The 18,222-nt window shown below is 48.1% G+C and overlaps 1 long non-coding RNA gene across 1 annotated transcript; it reads left to right on the top strand.

Moving 5' to 3' along the window:
• Positions 1-1,595: 1,595 nt before the first annotated feature.
• On the top strand, positions 1,596-2,545 carry LOC135896183 (uncharacterized). Its single transcript, XR_011509643.1, has 2 exons — positions 1,596-2,099; positions 2,164-2,545. It is a non-coding gene; the product is annotated as an uncharacterized lncRNA (long non-coding RNA).
• Positions 2,546-18,222: the final 15,677 nt, after the last annotated feature.

Below are 18,222 nucleotides of genomic sequence, written 5' to 3'. Positions count from 1 at the left end.
CGGTGTTTTTATTTGCAGGTTTCCCTTCAGTAGGAAATTGCTGGACAGGCGGACCAGCGCACCGGAATTGTACTGACGAAGCCACAAGCAACTCAAAGAATCTGTTTAATTGTTGCACTTTGAACAATCATGCTTCTACAAAGGCCACAGCAGAAAAACAGCCTGATGACCGAGTATTTCTGTGCCACGAAGTAATCAAGAAGCGAGTGCCTAATGCGGACGAAATAGAGTGCATCGAGACTTAGAACGACAGAAAGCTGAGCTAGTTCGTAAGGATTCATTATGCAAAACAGAGGTGAGGCGTGCAGACAGGACACAAGAGTAGAGAAGTGGGCGGCGCGCGTGTTGTTTGCTTGTAAATACTCTACTCTTGTTTCCTCTCTGCACGCCTCACCTCCGTTTTGCATAACGAGTGCATCAAGCCACATATTAATAGCTTAGGCGTTTTATTAACTGTGCAATATTTTCAACACTTCCTTGCATGCCATTTCATGTGGCATATCTCTTCTGGTCACAAATTTGTGCAGCGAATCTATTTGCATGATCGACTTCGGGCCTGTGGGACCGTTCACTTGCACTTGATGCTGAGTCTTTTACATGTACCCATAAACTGCAGATATGCACATCAGATCCCTGCGAGCACTTTCAAAATTCAATTATTTTCGACAACAGGCACATATGCAATACTGACATAATCCGGAATACCACTAAGCAGCTGGGACACATTTTTGTTGACCATACTCGCAGGTAAAATGTGGACATGTGGACAGCTCCAGCTCATTTTCCTTAAGTCAGTGTGTACAAGGGTTATGCAAAAATAATTTTTTTTCTCGCGCACCGATTATTTTGCTTTATAAGCAAGAGAACCCACCACGTTAGTGTAACGTATCTTGTGCATCACATTAATATGTGCTTTCATTTACCAAGTGAGATGAGTTACTTTTATGGCTCATTCAGTCATATCACACTGCAAGCTGCATTCATCAATCTTCAATGGGATTTTGCAAATGTTTAATGAAACATGTTTCCCTTTTATGCAGATATGCAATGGCAAGCCCTTCCGTGTGTTCCAAAGGTAAAATTTAAGCTCTAAATTAAAGAAGACATTTCTAGTCAGAAACAAGCAAAAATAGTGAATGCAGAGTATCAGAAGCCCAAGGTACAGAAATTATGAGAAGTGTCGAATGATTTTAAGGAAAGAGTCGTATTTAAAAATGCAAGACCCTTTAGTGGAGGTCAAGCAAGTCATTATAGGTAGAATACTCTGCAAAATTATGCGAGTGAGGGGATGTCAAACAATGGGTCAGGAAATGCATTGTTTTTCTGCAAAACAAAAGCTGATTGCCATTACATAAGTCGCTTTAGCATCATGATAAATTCAGAAATAAACCAAAAAACAAGACACGCAAAAATAAACAAAACATTTAATGATATTTCAGCAGAACTTTTTGTTGGGCTAGTTGGTGCATATTACTGAAGTACTATAGCGCCAAACAGACGACACAAAAAGAAGAGACACGGACATAAGCGCTCGTCCGTGTCTCTTCTTGTGTCGTCTGTTTGGCGCGATAGTACTTCAGGCATTTAATGATGCTCTCTCCACACTGGGATAAATAAAAACAAACACATCACATCTAATGTGGACATATCAGATGCCTTGTGAAACATAAAGGAACAATTCAGTTTCGAGCTATGGCACTTGCCGCATAGATGTGGGGGGGCCTTGCACCAATAGTGATAGTTACCACTGCATTTAGAAATTGAAAGCATTCGTGCAGACAAGGATGATTCTTTATATTTTTGGCTACCACTTCAAATGCCTCCACCAAGTGTTACAATGCTGCACGCAGCCATACTAAGGATCTCGCAACAACACCTGCAGGTAAAAAGCAGAAGCAGTCAAAGTGCTGGTGTGTTCTGGACACTATGTTTGAAAACTTTTAGGCAAGAAGAGTGCAAGAAGCAGACATAACTGCATTTATTTCCATAATTCCCCATTTAAATGGCCTTTTCTTTTTGCTTAGACAATGCCTACGCCTAGCCACAGCAGCTCCCTCATACAGACTCCGCAAACCAAGAGGCCGTGGAGGCAAATGCAGGTAAGAGGCAATAAGCAATAGCACTGGTATCGACATTCATCTAATTTCTTTTTATTTCGTTTAGGCAGCCAGCACACCTCGAACAGCCACCTTGACTGCGGGTGTGTCACCCTAGTCGCCAAGGAAACATTTGAGGGAAAGTGACAGACAATGTGAACAGCCACTCCTCCATGTAAACAATACTCTTTCTCTCGGATGACTCCTACGCCTCACCACGCCAGCACACTTGTGCACAAAGATGCCGCAGAGGCACGTGCAGGTCAGAGGCAAGAAGCAGTGGCACTGGTGTCGACATTTACCCAATTTCTTTTTCTTACACTGAGGCAGCCAGCACACCTCGAACAGCCACCTCGACTGCGGGTGTGTTAGTTGATCCCTGTTGTACATATGCTCATAATAAACTTCAGTAAACTTGAACTTCATAATAAACTTGAAGGCAAATGGTACATTGATGCATTGTATTTTTGAACATTTATTGTACACATACAATGTATGTTATACTTTGCAGTGCTACAGAGCGTATTTTGAAGCTTCCCCCTATATTTTGCACCTTTAATTACGTATGTGTTGTGTGGCCCTCAATGCAGTTCATGTTGTAGCAGCTGCTTTGTCTGTGTATCGCACATTGGCTTAAGCTCGTGATATCCACATACTTCTCTCACATATACAAAATAAAGTTCTATGTAGTCCTCAGTGTTACAACAAAAAATGAAAGTAAACAATCCGATCGTGGAATTATGTTTATTACAGTGATTCCTACGACAGTTACTGACAAGTTGACAACTTGAACTGGTCAATCGGTCCATAGCCTCCTCTATTTTTCAAAAATAAAGGAGGCTATGATCCGTCATGGCAAGGAATTGTATGTATACATAAAAAAGGGGGGTATGTGTGTGTTTGTAGTGGGGGTATAGGATTAGGGCGGTACGAAAAAATGTACCAACACCGTCCTCTAGACCCATTCCGTTGAGGTACCGTAACAAAACGTATTATGCATAAAGTTCATACAACCAACTCTGATATTACTACAGACGCCAGGCGACGCGAGCTACATTTGTCATGATGCATTCGCGACTGCACCGGATGCCCTCCACATTATTCTCGTTAATCGTGCTCACTGCGCCGAGGCAAAAGAAAGACCATGGGCGCAGGTGCCTTTAAAGTATCTCGACCTTGCGAGGCACGGCTGCGCGTGCCAGGGGAGCTGTCCGTGCGAACACTCCCTGGCACACACCTGCCTCGGCGGCCCCAACCTACGTACCGTTCTGCTTCGAGCTTTGATCCCCCCACTGTCCCTCGGGTGCCCTGGAGTTCCTGCGCCGCCTGCTCTACTACCATCTCAGGTGCTCTCCTGAGACTTCCGTTTGTCGGTTACATGTGCCCTACAGCTGGATCATTACTTATAATAATAAAAAACCCGATCTATCGTCACGACGATAGATCGCGAAAGCGGCTTTTGCAACATACCGCGCCCGTGCGAAGATAATTACGGAACGCCAACGAGGAATCTGACCACAGCTTCGAGCTCGTAACGTCGTCGAGTGACACTCCTGCAACAGGCGTGACCGCTGAAAACCGCATACCGCCAGAAGCTTGAACAGGATCATCCCTCGGTTGCATAACTGCCAGCTCTACGGCCAACATGGACCACACCCACACCATCCCGCAACATAGAATAAAGAACCGACTTATGAAGCCCAAACACACGGCTGCACGCACACATCACAACACTTCAAGCGAGACGCCATGCTGCTACGCTGCTACTGTTGCCGGATTAAAACTGACTACTGTCACCAAGTCTAGCAAGCGTCTCAGGAGCTGGCAACCTCGGCGCGTAGCAACATGGCGGCGCTCTTGAGGTTCCCGATTTTAATGCATGGGCCCTATGGGTAGCTTGTCCTCTAGAGTCAGTATAGTAACTCTATGTCGGCAGCCGTAATGCAGATGCCACGGGATCTTTCGGTGCCGCTGCGTGTACGCGTGCTTTGTGAAGTGCGGCAAGACAACGAAGGATTGAAACTGCTGTCGACACCAAATAATTTTTGGCTACTTCGTGTTTTTCTTGCTGAGACTGCATGAATGGGCGGAACAGCAGCGAGGACGCAGCCCTGTGCTGCTTCCGAGCTCGTTATCGAAATGCGTTCATAGCAAATTTTTTTTTTCGTTCATCCGCACGACTGCTGTGAGCATAGTTAACTACACTGCCTCTTAAATATAAAAGGTCGGACTCAACGCGCCCACATTTGGCCTGAAGAGCCTACGCGTACATTCAAACATTGCTTGAGCAGTGTATTGCGCCAATGCTGCGAGATGACCGCCGTGTTGAGAACATGGTTAACTTCGGCCACCTGGAGTTCTTTAATTTGCACAGAAACCTCAAGGACGTTTCCGCATTTCGCCTGCATCAGAAATACTTACTCCGCAGCCACGAATAGAACCCGCGCTCTTGTGCTGTATTGCAGAACGCCACTGCCGCTATACACGCGAACGCCGGGACCAAAACAAAAATCCAAGTGTGCATTTGCGGCTTTTTAATAGCAAGTGCAGTCCACAATTAGGTACGCGAAACGCAAATAGTTACTGGAAATGCCACTGGCGTTGTTTCTGCCAATCTTATCCCTCAGGTCGGCACCGACGATGCTGAGTGGTTGTCTCTAGCACTAGGCCCGAGAACGTAGGTGTAATGCCGGCTGCGGTGGCCGCGAAACAACGCAAAAGGTGCCCGTGTGCTGTGTGATGTGAAGAATCCCATGTGGTCTAAGTTTGGAGCCCTCCATTGCGGCATCTATTAATGCCCATATGCCCCTTCGGGATATTAACAGCACAATTTGCTTTCTTTTTTTTTTTGCTCAAATGCGGCCTGAATAGCCATTCTGTTGAACAAACAAATTTATTACTACAAGTAGCCTCTCTGAGAGATGTGATTTCCTGTAGTCACTAGGTTACGCACAAAACACAGTGAATCACAACCTACTGGGCTACTTTCGTGTAATCAAGAGCCAAGACCGTGACTGCAATTGTGATGATCACTGCATTCGTTTATTTGGACGATACACTGAGCGAATCATCCTCTATCATCTAGGATGAGCACAGCTTGGCCTGTTTCTTTTTTTCTTGACACTGCTTTGTCATGACTGCATTGGTGTGCTTACAATGCTGCCTCATACGCATGCTGACGTAATAGTGGAGGAGCTGTGCGAGTACTTCTTCCTTGTGATCAGCACATGGGAATGTCATCGTGTATGTATCTATCACTGCGTCTATGGTGTCCCAGTACACAGTGTGGCAGTCTGCATAGTCAACAAAAAACCGCTCCGTATGCTTTAGAAGGTCAAATATGTTGACGTTAGGGTGGGTAAGACCCTCTCTGGTCTTCACATTTGTTAGAGCTGCTTCAGCAAAAGAATTATTTTTTACGCTGAAGGCTGACAAGCAAGCAGCGCAGCTGGTAACTCTTCGCATCTTTCTGCACAAAAAACCGGTGACATAATAAAGTATGCAGTTCGTAATTTGCCCTCCGTCTGATTTGTGTTTCCGAACGATATCTTCACATTCCCAGTCTTCTACTGAAACTAGATCGTCTAGCTTTTCTTTAATTTGATTGATGAATCCAGGGCATGATGCCACTTTGTCGTCTGTTCTAATGAGGGCCCTGAAATATGACGCATCTAGCAATGGTTCCTCACCCTCGACGACTTTGAAACTGCCATACTTCGGAGGATTAAGGATACTGTAGATCGACAGCGTCTGGTAAAGCTGCATAAAGGTGGGCATCGAAGGGTGATCATTCTGGCTTCCTGCCAACCGTATTTTGCCAAAGAACCGCTCGATAGGATCTTGGTTCATTTTGTTGGTTAGGACCAGGCACGTACCCAGGATTTTTTTTCGGGGGGGGGGGGGGCCACCACCTCCATAATCATCATCATCATAATAATAATCATCATCATCAGCCTGTTTTATGTCCCCTGCAGGACGAAGGCCTCTCCCTGCGATCTCCAATTACCCCTGTCCTGCGCCAACCGATTCCAACTACGCCCGCGAATTTCCTAATTTCATCGCTCCACCTAGCGTTTTGTCGTCCTCGATTGCGTTTCCATTCTCTTGGTACCCATTCTGTAACCCTAATAGTCCAACGGTTATCTAACCGGCGCATTACATGACCTGCCCAGCTACAGTTTTTTCCTCTTGATGTCAATTAGAAGATCGTCTATACCCGTTCGCTCTCTGATCCAAACCACTCTCTTTCTCTCTTAACGTTATGCCTAGCAATGTTCGTTCGATCGCGCTTTGCGCGGTCCTTAACTTGCTCTCAAGTCTCTGCCCCATATGTCAGCACTGGCAAAATGCACTGATTGCACACCTTACTTTTCAATAATAATGGAAAGCTTCCAGTCAGGAGCTGGCAATGTCTGCCGTATGCGATCCAACCTATTTTTATTCTTCTGTGAATTTCCTTCCTATGATCAGGGTTCCGTGTGATTAATTGACCTATAGGTAAACATACTCCTTCACAGTCTCTAGTGGCCGACTGGCGATCCTGATCTCTTGTTCCTTTGCCCGGCTATTTATCATTATCTTCGTCTTCTGCACATTAATATTCAACCCCACTCTTACACTCTCTCTGTTAAGGTCTCCAATCATTTGTTGTAACTCGTCTGCATTGTTGTTGAATAGAACAACATCATCGGCAAACCGAAGGTTGCTGAGATATTTGCCGTCGATCTTTACTCCTAAGCCTTCCCAGTTTAATAGCTTGAATTCTTCTAAGCGCGTAATGAATCACTTTGGAGAAATTGTGTCTCCCTGTCTAACCCCTTTCTCTATAGGTATCTCCCTGCTTTTCTATTGTAGAACTAAGGTAGCTGTAGAACCTCTGTAGATATTCTTTCGCGAAGGACGAGTCAGTAAGACGAGAAACTATTTACAGATTATATTTACAAAAACGTGGCAGCGCTGACCGGTTAGATTCACAGCGCGAGCCCAGTTCGTTCTTCCTACTCTTTTCTGGAGTTATGGCGCCTACGCGCCTCGTTCAAGCAAACAAATACCACACGCATGTAGCGATATTTTCCAAGCTTTTTACGTAAGCGTTCTGTACTCCTTGATTACGTAGTGCCTCTACGATTGCTGGTATCTCTACTGAATCAAATGCCTTTTCGTAATCTATATAAGCCACATAGCGAGGCTTATTGTACTCTGCAGATTTCGCGATAACCTGATTGATGACATGGGTGTGATCCAGTGTAAAGTATCTCTTTCTGAAGCCAGCCTGTTCCCTTGGTTGACAAAATCCAGTGTTGCCCTTATTCTATTGGAGATTATTTTGGTTAATATTTTATATAATACTGGGAGCAAGTTAATGGTCCCATAATTGTTCAATTCGTTAACGTCTCCTTTTTTTGTGGATTAGTATAATATCTGCATTCTTCCAGTTTTCTGGGACCCTTGCAGTCGATAGACACTTCCTATAAAGAGCCGCCAGTTTTCCAAGCATTATGCCTCTTCCACCTTTGATTAAATCGACTGTTATTCCACTTTCTCCTCCCGCTCTTCATCGTTTCATGTCTTGCACGGCCCTTCTGACCTCATCGCTAGTTATAGGAGAGTTTCTGTATCCTGTTCATTGCTGTTTCTAAGTGAGCTATCGTGACTCCTCTGGGTGCTGTATACAGGTCAGCTTAGAATTTTTCCGCTGCTTTTACTATATCTTCGAGATTGCTGATGATATTATCCTTCTCATCTTTTAGTGCATACATCATTGTTTGTCCTATGCCAGGTTTCTTTTTTACTGATTTCAGGCTGCGTTAACTTTTTACGGCTTCTTCAGTCTTTCTCATGTTATAGTTTCGAATATCAGTTATTTGTTTCGCCTTGTTGATCAGTTTTGACAGCTCCGCGAATTGCGTAAGGCTGTGTGGCCGCCAGTCCCATACAACCGCGTAGAGCGCAGGACTCTGCGATTCTAGACGTACTGCGCTCACCGCGAAAGGTTAGAAAAACACCCACATAAGCACAGCAGAGAACTGGCTACGTGAGGCGGTTCCAAACAAGTAATTGTTCTCCACTTCCGGCGGTGTTTTCTCTACTTCCTTTTTAAATAAAAAGATGTTGATCCATAAATATTCTCATAAACAACGGTTAACTTATTTATTATTCGCTTTTGCTTGCAGTTTCGTTGTTACCTTGGCTCTCTCCCTTAGTAGATCGCTTAATTTCTCAACTCCTTGCGATTTTTGTTTCCAGTTGCCAATTTTGCACCAGAAGTGCTATACAATTTGGGAAAAACAGACGAGGTAACGGGTGACAGTCATCTTACTTATGGGTTTAAGGGTTATTGCAGGGTTTCATGATGCACGCTCTTTCACATTATCTTATTTCCCACCTTATCTAACCCATATCAAGTGTATATGGTTCCGGGCATCTGCCAGCGTCGCAGCGCGCCGTAACTCAAGGAAATGAAGCAAAGGGATAAGTTAAACGCAATTGGCGTTCTCTCCGGCCGCAACTCGTTCCATGAGAGTACAGACCAGCTGAGTAACAGCCGAATCCCTCTCCTGGTCCCAGGATCAGCCTAAACAAAGAAGGTTGAACTAACAAAAGGAACAGCTATGCGCGTGACGGTTGAATAGATGGTGACAATTGAACGCATCTCGAGTTAATCGCGCGGGTGCGGAATCTATGAGAAAACTGTCCTTCACACTACAAGAGATGCCGATAACTACCGCCATCTAAAAGGAGTGAAAAAGGCAACATAATGCTGACCGATGAACAGCTGCCAAGTCTCAACATTGATCTGGCGGCGCTTTAGGAATGTGTGAGGAGTGGTGGCGTGGGCGGGGAGGGGGGGTATGCCACTTGATTTCGGGGGGGGGGGGGGCCCGGGCCCCCCCGGGCCCCCCCCTGGGTACGTGCCTGGTTAGGACATATTTGAAGTTGTGGCAATCAAGCAGCACCTCACAAAGATCCAAAGTGGACTTCAATGTGACTCGAAGTCCCTCGCAAGTACTCTTTGTCGAGAACATGTCGTTTATATTGTTGCCACTTTCCAGTTCTCTTTCCCAGCTGTCCAGCCAGTCAATTCCATGCTTGAGAATTGCGAGGTCTCGGCTGTTCCTTGTGATCCCTTCTGCTGGAAATCGCCTGTTCAGTGCATCAAACAAATTGTTTAAAAACAACGTGAATTCTTGAGTTTTCTCGCTGCCTATGAGTTTGCGGATACCTTGTTCCCGATAAAACTGAATACCCGCCGCCATGGAGCGGCTAAAGACTTGGGTGGCTAACTTCACACGCATCGTCTCACAGTTACTCGGGTATATGTGAGAGTGCGTTATTTTCGGGCAGACTTTTAGGCCCCCCGCGTTGGCAACGTCTTCCTTGTAGACTTCAGCATAGTACTCCCACTTGATCCACTGTCCTTCGTTTTTCAAGTATCGTTGCTGCTTAAGTGTATTTCTCACACACTTAAACAAGTGTGGAGTGTCAGAAAACGCAAAAACTTTTCTTTCAGGGTCAACTGGGTGCGTGAACGACTTGCAGCTCTCCTTGAGGCTTCCATTAACACCTAGAATGTTCCACATGCTCCTGTTTGTTGACGCGCCATCACAGACAAACCCATGAATCTTTGCACCGGCTTCTTCGAGCATCACAATAGCTTGGAGAAGCAACTGAGCGAGAATGGAGCCTTTGGTTGCATTTTTTGCTGCGAACACCCCTATAGGTTGAGCGTAGCTATCGCCAAAAGGACAGAACATGAAAACGAGGGCGTGATCAGCGAGCTCATCAGCGTTTCCAGCGTCTGTTGCCAGCCCTACATATGTCATCGTGCGAGAATTGACACGTTTACTTTTTCTAACCTGCATTTCATCGAACATGATAATCCCATGTCGCTTGAAGTCGTCCATTTTTTCTATTTTCCTTTTCAGAGCAGAAAAGAACTTGCTGTCAAATCCCGACTTAAATCCCACCATAGAGACATACCGGCGTATTGTTCGGACTGACGGCAATGCGAGCACTTCGTTTTCCACCAGGAACCTGTAGGCTGCTGGTGACCTGATATGAAGGAACAAGCAAAGCAGGATCCAGCTGTCCGAGTATCGTCGTCCCTTCTTAGAACCAGTCTTGCCAGCAGCCACACATTCCTTTAACACAAGCTGCTGTGCCTCAGTAAGGTTCGCATCACGAGAAATGCGGTCAAGTGTTTCATCACTTAATTGTTTAAGCTTGGCTTTGCATTTGCTCAGTTCCGCCTCAAGCTTTTTTTTTCCTTTTAGAAGTCGCACTTTGGACCTGTAGCAGGAAATTCTTGCCTTCCGCAAAAGGAGAATGCGGGCTTTTTTGGAAGGGCTGCTTAAAAGACGAATGTGCTTCATTTCTCCTCTCTTCTTCATACGGGAGTAATGTATCCGGAGTGTGTCTTTCAATCTTTCGCAACGGTCGCAACTTGCTTGTTCAGAAAATAACATGCAGTTTCTGTGCCGCCACACGCCACATGCGTCGATATATGCACACTCGGGTTGGATGTTGTGGTACATCTCGCCACCAGGGCCACCAGCGCATACGTGCAGGTTGTGAAACTTGTGAATCACACTCTCCAAGTCGCTTAGGCCGCATGGAACAACATCGCCGCTTATGGCGTTGACAGTTATAGGGTGACCATAAATGAAGGCACGCAGTGACAGCATTCCGCTGGATGAAACTGTAGCATCTAATGACTTCCTCAGGAAAGGTGCCTGGTCGCGTTTCTTCGCCAAAGCCACTTCCGTGAAGACTACAGCCTCCACACCAAAGCTATCAACAACTTGTGTTGCCCACGAGGTTCCTGGAAGTTGAATGCTGGATACATAACTCGAGAGACATGAAAATGTGAGCGGTTCCTTTTCATCTTGGCCGCTGACAGACACTCCCTCGTGACTTTCCTCGACTAATCCGAGGCTGCTGCATGCTGCCAATGGTGCTTCAGTCTGGACGTGACACAATCCATCTGGACCACCCTGATGTGGACTCGTGCGGTTGTCCTGACGAAAAATGAGAGAAATTATATCAGTGGAAATGGATTTAAGGTATTGTTATAAAACATATGCTACTATCAAAAGCAGCCAAACCCAAAAAGCTACAGGCAAAAGTTTCGCGGACTGCTTCATAAGCTAAGGGCTTAATCATGCTGTATGTTAACAACAGCTAAATTATTTAATGTCCTGGGCTGGGCAGTTACTATTAACCTGTATTGCAAGCAACTGTATCTCGTTATCCAGGGGCACCTATAGGTATCTATGGCATGCCGGGAGGACCGATACGGTTAGCAGAAAGTTATGTACAGGGAACACTAAGCACCTAGAATATTAAGTACCCGGAGCAGTGCAGAAGAGAACAAACCTTAACGTCATGAACGCCAAGGAAGACGGAGGTGGCACTTGAGGAGGTGCCTCCAAGTTCCATGGTGGGAGAAGGGCACGTTCCTTGATCACTCCACTCACATGTCTGCAGTTTCTTCTGAGGGCTCGATGATGGATCGGTGCCTTTTTGTTTTTCACAGACCGTCCCAACGGGCAGTGCGACAGCGGCGGGAGCGGGCCGCTTGCTTTACTGATCGCCACACGTGGCCGTAGACTGTCGTTTTCTAGGAGGCTTTCTTGACCTTGTCGGTTTTGTCAGATATTTCGGACACCCGGGAAAAATACTGGGCACAGCATTCGCCGACAGCACCGGGATCTTCTTCGGTACATTTAAAAGCACCTTGCCATTGAACTCGGCATAGTACGATTTTGATATCCTATGCTCGGGAAAGTGCTTCGCGCAGACGTGGTCGCTCGGTTGCAATATCCTATCTGCTCTGGGAATTGCCCGGCGCCAAAGTTCTAAGCGAGCAGGCTCCGACGGAGCTTTAAAAAGTGAAACTTGATCCGGACAACTCCGGTAGCCCGAACTGCAGTTGGGTACGAAGCACTTCTTACCCATAATTGCGTCTAGCAGACTTCTGGACCCGGCTGAAGTTGACAGGTGTGTCACAGCAACAAACAACAGATCACAGACACAATGCACATAGGCCGCGACGACCGTCCATGGCGTCGGCCCGCGCCACCACGTGCGTTTCCACAACTGTCAATCCGGCTTGTGCCAAACCGCGACACAAAAAGCTAGTTCTCGCAAAATTTGCTCGTCCACGATGGAAGCTGACGACGTGGAAGCTGAGATCGTGGTGTTCACAGCTTGTGATGCACTCTCTCAGCCCAAAACATCGACCAACGCAGCCTAAAAGGGCACCTAAAGCAGGGCACGCCGGAGAAGGGAATATACGGCTCTGGGCACGCCGCTTGCCGCACCGAAAGCGAAGGGCCTCTATGGGCCTCTGCTCCGCAGCGCCCCCGCGCCGCTGCGGTCGGCGCATGTACTAGAGGGCGAACACAATCTGTGCGCGCTCTCCGCCGCGGCGGGCGGCCAGTGTCAACACCTAAATATAGTATTCTTACACCGTGGTCTAGGTGCTTAACTTCCTTTTCACCAACCACCCTGTCGGCTCGTAGCCCACATATTCCAGGGTATCAGCAGCTGCCAGTCTGACGCAGGATATGAAGCGGCATTCATTCCCAGTCGCCTTCCACGCAGGCCACAGCGACTGGACATAGACAGGCAGGCCCAGAAGATCGCAAAAGCATTAGCCACTCCCGCTGCAGAATTATCTACCAAACCAAGCATACATTGCGTTACGTGTACACGGGTTGGGTATTTACAAGATTTCCGGAATTTTTTAAAGATCGGCTCTTGCTGATAACATAATCCTAGTCCTTAAGCTAATTTACTCAAAGAGGTGGACATTACTCGCACGAGAAATTGAAACGCATATTCAACTAATTAATAAAAGTACACTAATTAATAGTTAATTACAACGTGCCACATGTTACAATTTATGATTTTTTTTGAAACTTATTGTGCGCAACAAACAGGGACGAAGAATAGAAGAAACACAAGGACGAGCGCTTTCTAACAACTGGTTTTATTTTTGAAGAACCACCTGCTTATATACCCACAGATCTGCGCGATCTAGTCAAACAGTGCACGCCTATAGCGCATATAATACACACAGATCTGCGCGATCCAGTCAAGAAAGCACATATACAGTACATATACCACTTGTGATAAAAAACAAAGACGTGGACCAAAGCCACCCGGTCAACATAAGAACAGCAAGGTGCATGAAACATCCACTTACGATAATATGCGTTAAAGATGTGATGATAGAAGTGAATTTTCTTTATCCAACAATGAAACCGATGGATGGCTGATGCGTTTTTTTTTTTTCAATCCAGTGTGCTTCTACAATTTCTCTCGCGGTTTCATTCCTGTTCCTATACAAAATGTTGGTGCTACTCAGACAGGGGGAGCAATCATGTTCGTGGCAATGCATTGCCAAATGCGTGCTAGGGCGACCTTTCAGACTGGACAAGTGTTCCCTCAACCTGGTGTTAATACATCTCGCAGTCTGCCCTACCTACACATCAACGTTACTAGACTAGCTTCAGTTGTAAAACTCCCCGCTCGCGCGCTTACAGCGGCTGTCGCCACTTCTGTGACAGCCGCCAGGTGGCAACGCTGTTCCATCGGGCTCCACTGCAGACGCCTCGTCACAGCCTTGAACTCGAGCGGACGGGCACTTAGTGCGTGTTTCACGCTCGCTGGCGTTCTCCCTTGTCCGAATTAGTGATACCACGAGAGAACGGTATCTACATACAGCAATTAAATTTATCGCGCCAGTTCGTTAATAATGAAAGAAGGGTAAACTGTACGAAAGGAAGAAACGCGTACAGCGAAGCGCAGAAGCTGCGTTTCTAAATGTCGTGTGTTTCTTCCTGTCGTCTTAACATTTCGCGCAGTTTAGGCTCTCGAGCCTGAATATCTGGCCAAAGTGCGTGATTGTAGGATGATCTTCATCCCCACCGAAGCTTCTCACCACGCCAAAGAAGCGCTACAAAAAGGAAGATGAGGTCGGTCTTTGTGCACACAAGCCACAAAAATAAATAAATAAATAAATAAATAAATAAATAAATAAATAATAAATAAAAATAAAAAAAGAAAGAAAGAAGTCGGATTTTTCATTCCGGGAAGATGCTTAATCAGCGAAGCTGAAACGTGCAGCCCTTGTGTTTATCACTGGGTTAATCGCGAGGGTTCATTAAAGTGCTTCTCAGTTATGAGGTTACATACACAATCGGCTGCGACGGAGAGAACGACGTCACTGACGGTATGCCCGCAGTCCGCAGCTGTCGCTTGCGTTCGATGTCTCGAGTTCGCTCAGTGGCGTGGTTAGCAGCCTTCGCCTGCGATTTGCCGGTTGTGATTCTTCGAAATTAAATTTCTTCAAAATTAAATATTTCCGTTACGTACGACGATGAGTGGCTCATACTCCCTTAAGCAATGGCTCATACCCCCGTAAACGCGGTCTCCCCATTACGACGACAGAAGTGAAGTGAGAGAGAGAGAGAAAAAACATTTATTTGGACCACCGAGGTGGTTGCTCTTGAGGTCGAGTGGGTGGGGTCCTCATTCCAGGACTCCACTGGCCGTGGCTGCTCGACGTACTTGTTGGACGAGAGCTTCTTGTCCCGCCAGGGTATCGCCGGTCAGCTGTACCTCCCACCGCTCAAATGACGTGCTAGGCGTCTTTAAGTGTTGAGGTTTGCCCTCGCACCCCCAAGAGATGTGAAAAAGTGTAGGGCGTGTGTCGCCGCACCAGGGGCAGATGTCGCGATATGTATGTGGGAACATTTTACTGTATCTGTGTAGGTTTGGAAATGTGTTGGTCTGTATAAGTCGGAGAGCTACGGCATCTTCAGTGCTGAGATTTTTGTGAGGCGGGGGATAAATCCTGCGGTTGAGTCGCTGGATCTCCAGTCGGTCGCAATAATTGGATGGCAGGGGCATGAAGGTAAAGGGTGGGGATTGATGAGACGATTGGTCTTGCCCCGCTCGGTTGATTAGCGCTCGAGCTAGGGCGTTCGCCCTTTCATTCCCCTCCAGACCCGCGTGACCCGGCGTCCACGTGATTTGATGGTATTCTTGCAGCCTCGGGCCTAGAATCTGAGCTGCCAGCAGCGGTGTTCGTCCGTTCGTAAAGTTACGGCAGGCCTGTTGCGAGTCGGTAACGACATGGACTTCCCTGCCTACCCTGTCTTCTTGCTTTATTACCAGCGCCGCGGCTATGGTCTCAGCCGCAGCTGGGGTCTCTGCCCTCACGGAGGCCGCGAGAGTCAAGGAGTTGTCGCTCCCGTTCACGGCGGCTACCGCGAAGAGGCCCCCCACAGGGTACGCCGCCACATCCACGTACGTCACGCACGGGTCACCCTTGAATTGTCGGCGCTGTCTGTCGACGCGAGCCTTGCGTCGTCCTTTATGGAGTTCATGACTCATGTGCTTCGGTACCGGATTCGCCTTGATCTTGCCTCTGACCTCAGGCGGGAGTGATCGTTGCCCATCGAGGGCACGGAGCTCCGTTGCCGTTCCGGCCCGGTGGAGGATGGCTCTGCCCGCCGCCGTGTTCTGCAGTCTGGCCTTTTGCGAAGCCATAACCGCGTCCGACAGCTCAGCGAAAGTGTTGTGGATCCCGAGGGCCGCTAACTTCTCGTTTGAGGTAGTGACAGGGAGACCCAGGGCCGTTTTGTAAGCGCCTCTGATGATGGCATCGACTTGTTCTTGGTCGCGTTTGTTTAGCGAGTGATAGTGATACGGCATGCTATACGTTATTCTGCTGATCACCAGAGCCTGGACGAGGCGAATCGTGTCCTCTTCTCGCATGCCCTTGCGGCTTCTGGTAATTCGTTTTATAATCCGCGAGATCTGGTTGGTGGCCGACCTTAGGGTTTGGATGGTGTGGGAGGCTTTCAGGTTCCTCTGGATCCAAAAACCCAGAATCCTAGTCTTACTGCCTTCCGTTATCTTCTGGCCCTCAAGATAGAGGTCGATAGGGCCGGGGGACTTGTAGATTCCTCCTCCGTGCACCCGGATCACCTCGGACTTTTCGGGCGCACAACGCATCCCGCTCGCCGCCGCAAATCTCTCCACGGCCGTCGCGGCTTCTTGAAGGGTCGCCTCTTTTTGCGCTAGAGAGCCCTTGGTGGCCCAGAGCGTGATGTCGTCTGCGTACAGGGCGTAACCTAGGTCGGGGATCTTCCGCAGCTCTTTGGTCAGCGCTAGCATCGCGACATTGAAGAGAATCGGGGAGATTATCGCCCCCTGCGGTGTTCCTTTGTTCGGCACGTTGATCGTATCCGATCGAGTCGTGCCTATTCCGATGGTTGCTGTCCGGCCCGTCAGGAACGATTTAACGTAATTAAATATGCGCTCCCCGCAGCTGATGTCGTTCAGTCCCTTGAGAATGGCCTCGTGGGAGATGTTATCGAAGGCCCCTTTTAGGTCGAGTGCGAGCAGGAGGTGTTCTCCTCCCTTCGGGATGCCCTTGAGAACTTCTTCCCTTAGGATTAGGAACGCATCTTGAGCCGAAAGTCCCGGCCTGAAGCCAAGCATGGTGTGCGGGAAGAGGTCACCGTCCTCTATGTAATGTTGGAGGCGGGTTTCGATGACCCTCTCGTACAGCTTGCCGAGGCACGAAGTCAGCGAGATGGGACGCAGTGCGTCGATCGCGGGCTTCTTGCCGGGTTTGGGAATGGTCACGATTTCCGCGTGTTTCCACTCGTTTGGTACGTGGCCCTTGCTCCAGAGTTCCTCGTTTAGGTATTCGGTCAAGTCCTGGATGTGCATCGGGCTCAGGTTTCTAATCATGGCATTGGTGATTTTGTCAACTCCGGGAGCTGTGTTGCGCTGTGAGGCTCGTGCCGCGGCATACACCTCTTCCTCCGTGATGGGAGCGTCCAGCGCTGGTCTTGGTTCTCCTTCATATTTTAGGAGGCAGGGTTGTATGGGGTCGCTACCCAGGTATCGGGTTTTTAGGGTGTCAATCAAATCCTGGTCGTTTCCGGGGAACTTGTGAGCGATTTCTAGAAGCGTCCGACTAGTTGTCGATTTCGCCTTGTCGGGCTCGATCAGGCAGCGTAGGATGGCCCACGTCTGCGCCGTACTCAGGGTACCCTTGAGCGAGGTGCAAAACTGTACCCAATTTTGCTGCGTCAGCTCGTTTGCGTAATTTCTGGCTTCGTCTGTTATTTTCTCGATTCGAAGACGTAGCTTCCGGTTTAACCGCTGTCGCTTCCACCGTTTGAGGAGGCCCTCACGGGCTTCCCACAGGTGTAAGAGCCGGCGGTCGACTTCGGGCGTCTCGACCGTGCGCTGGATGGTTTTAGTGGTTTGGATGTGGGCTTCCCGGAGGTGCTGCATCCATTCCGCTATGTCTGTTATACCGTTTTCGGGCGGGGGGTACTGCCTGAATGCCTCCCAGTCCGTAAGCCTAATTTCGCCAATTGTTCTCTTGAGTTTCGGCGTGGATACCGAGATGCTGAGGATATAGTGATCGCTGCCCAATGTTTCGCCCAGGTGCGCCCATGAGTATTCCCTTACGTTTTTGACAAATGTCAGGTCCGGAAACGTGTCTCGACTTACACTGTTGCCTACTCGGGTTGGTTGGAGGAGGTTGGTTATCAATTCGAGGCCCATTTGGTCAACCGCATCGAGGAGCGACCTTCCCTTTTGCGTGTCTTGTTGGTAGCCCCAAGTCGTGTGTCTAGCGTTCATGTCTCCCACAACTACCAGCTGGTTGCAGCCAGCGGCTCTCACGCTGTCGTAAATGATGTTGCGGAAGTCGTCTTTCTGAGCCCTCGGCGGACTGTACAAATTCAGGATGAAAGTGCTACGTCTACCCCTCTTCTGCGGGAGGACTTCCACTAGCACGTGATTAATGTCATGATGTTGATAATGTTGTCCCACAGCCGTCACCGTTTTGTGCACTAAAACCGCGACTTTCGGCGATCCCGCGTGTTTAATTACGTAGTAACCCCGTAGCCTGATCGGCTGGTTCCCGACCTCCTGAAGGCAGATGACGTCGGGGGGGTATAGGTGATTTTGGATGAAGAGTTGGAGTGAACTTGCCTTCTTGTTGAAAGAGCGACAATTCCACTGCCAGATCTCGAGGTGTTCGGGCGCGCTGCGTGTGGTGTTAGCCATTGCTGACGTTCATGCCACC

The sequence above is a fragment of the Dermacentor albipictus genome, unplaced genomic scaffold (assembly GCF_038994185.2).
Source record: "Dermacentor albipictus isolate Rhodes 1998 colony unplaced genomic scaffold, USDA_Dalb.pri_finalv2 scaffold_17, whole genome shotgun sequence".
Classification (NCBI taxonomy): Eukaryota; Metazoa; Arthropoda; class Arachnida; order Ixodida; family Ixodidae; genus Dermacentor; species Dermacentor albipictus.
This window is presented reverse-complemented; position numbering and strand designations above follow the sequence as displayed.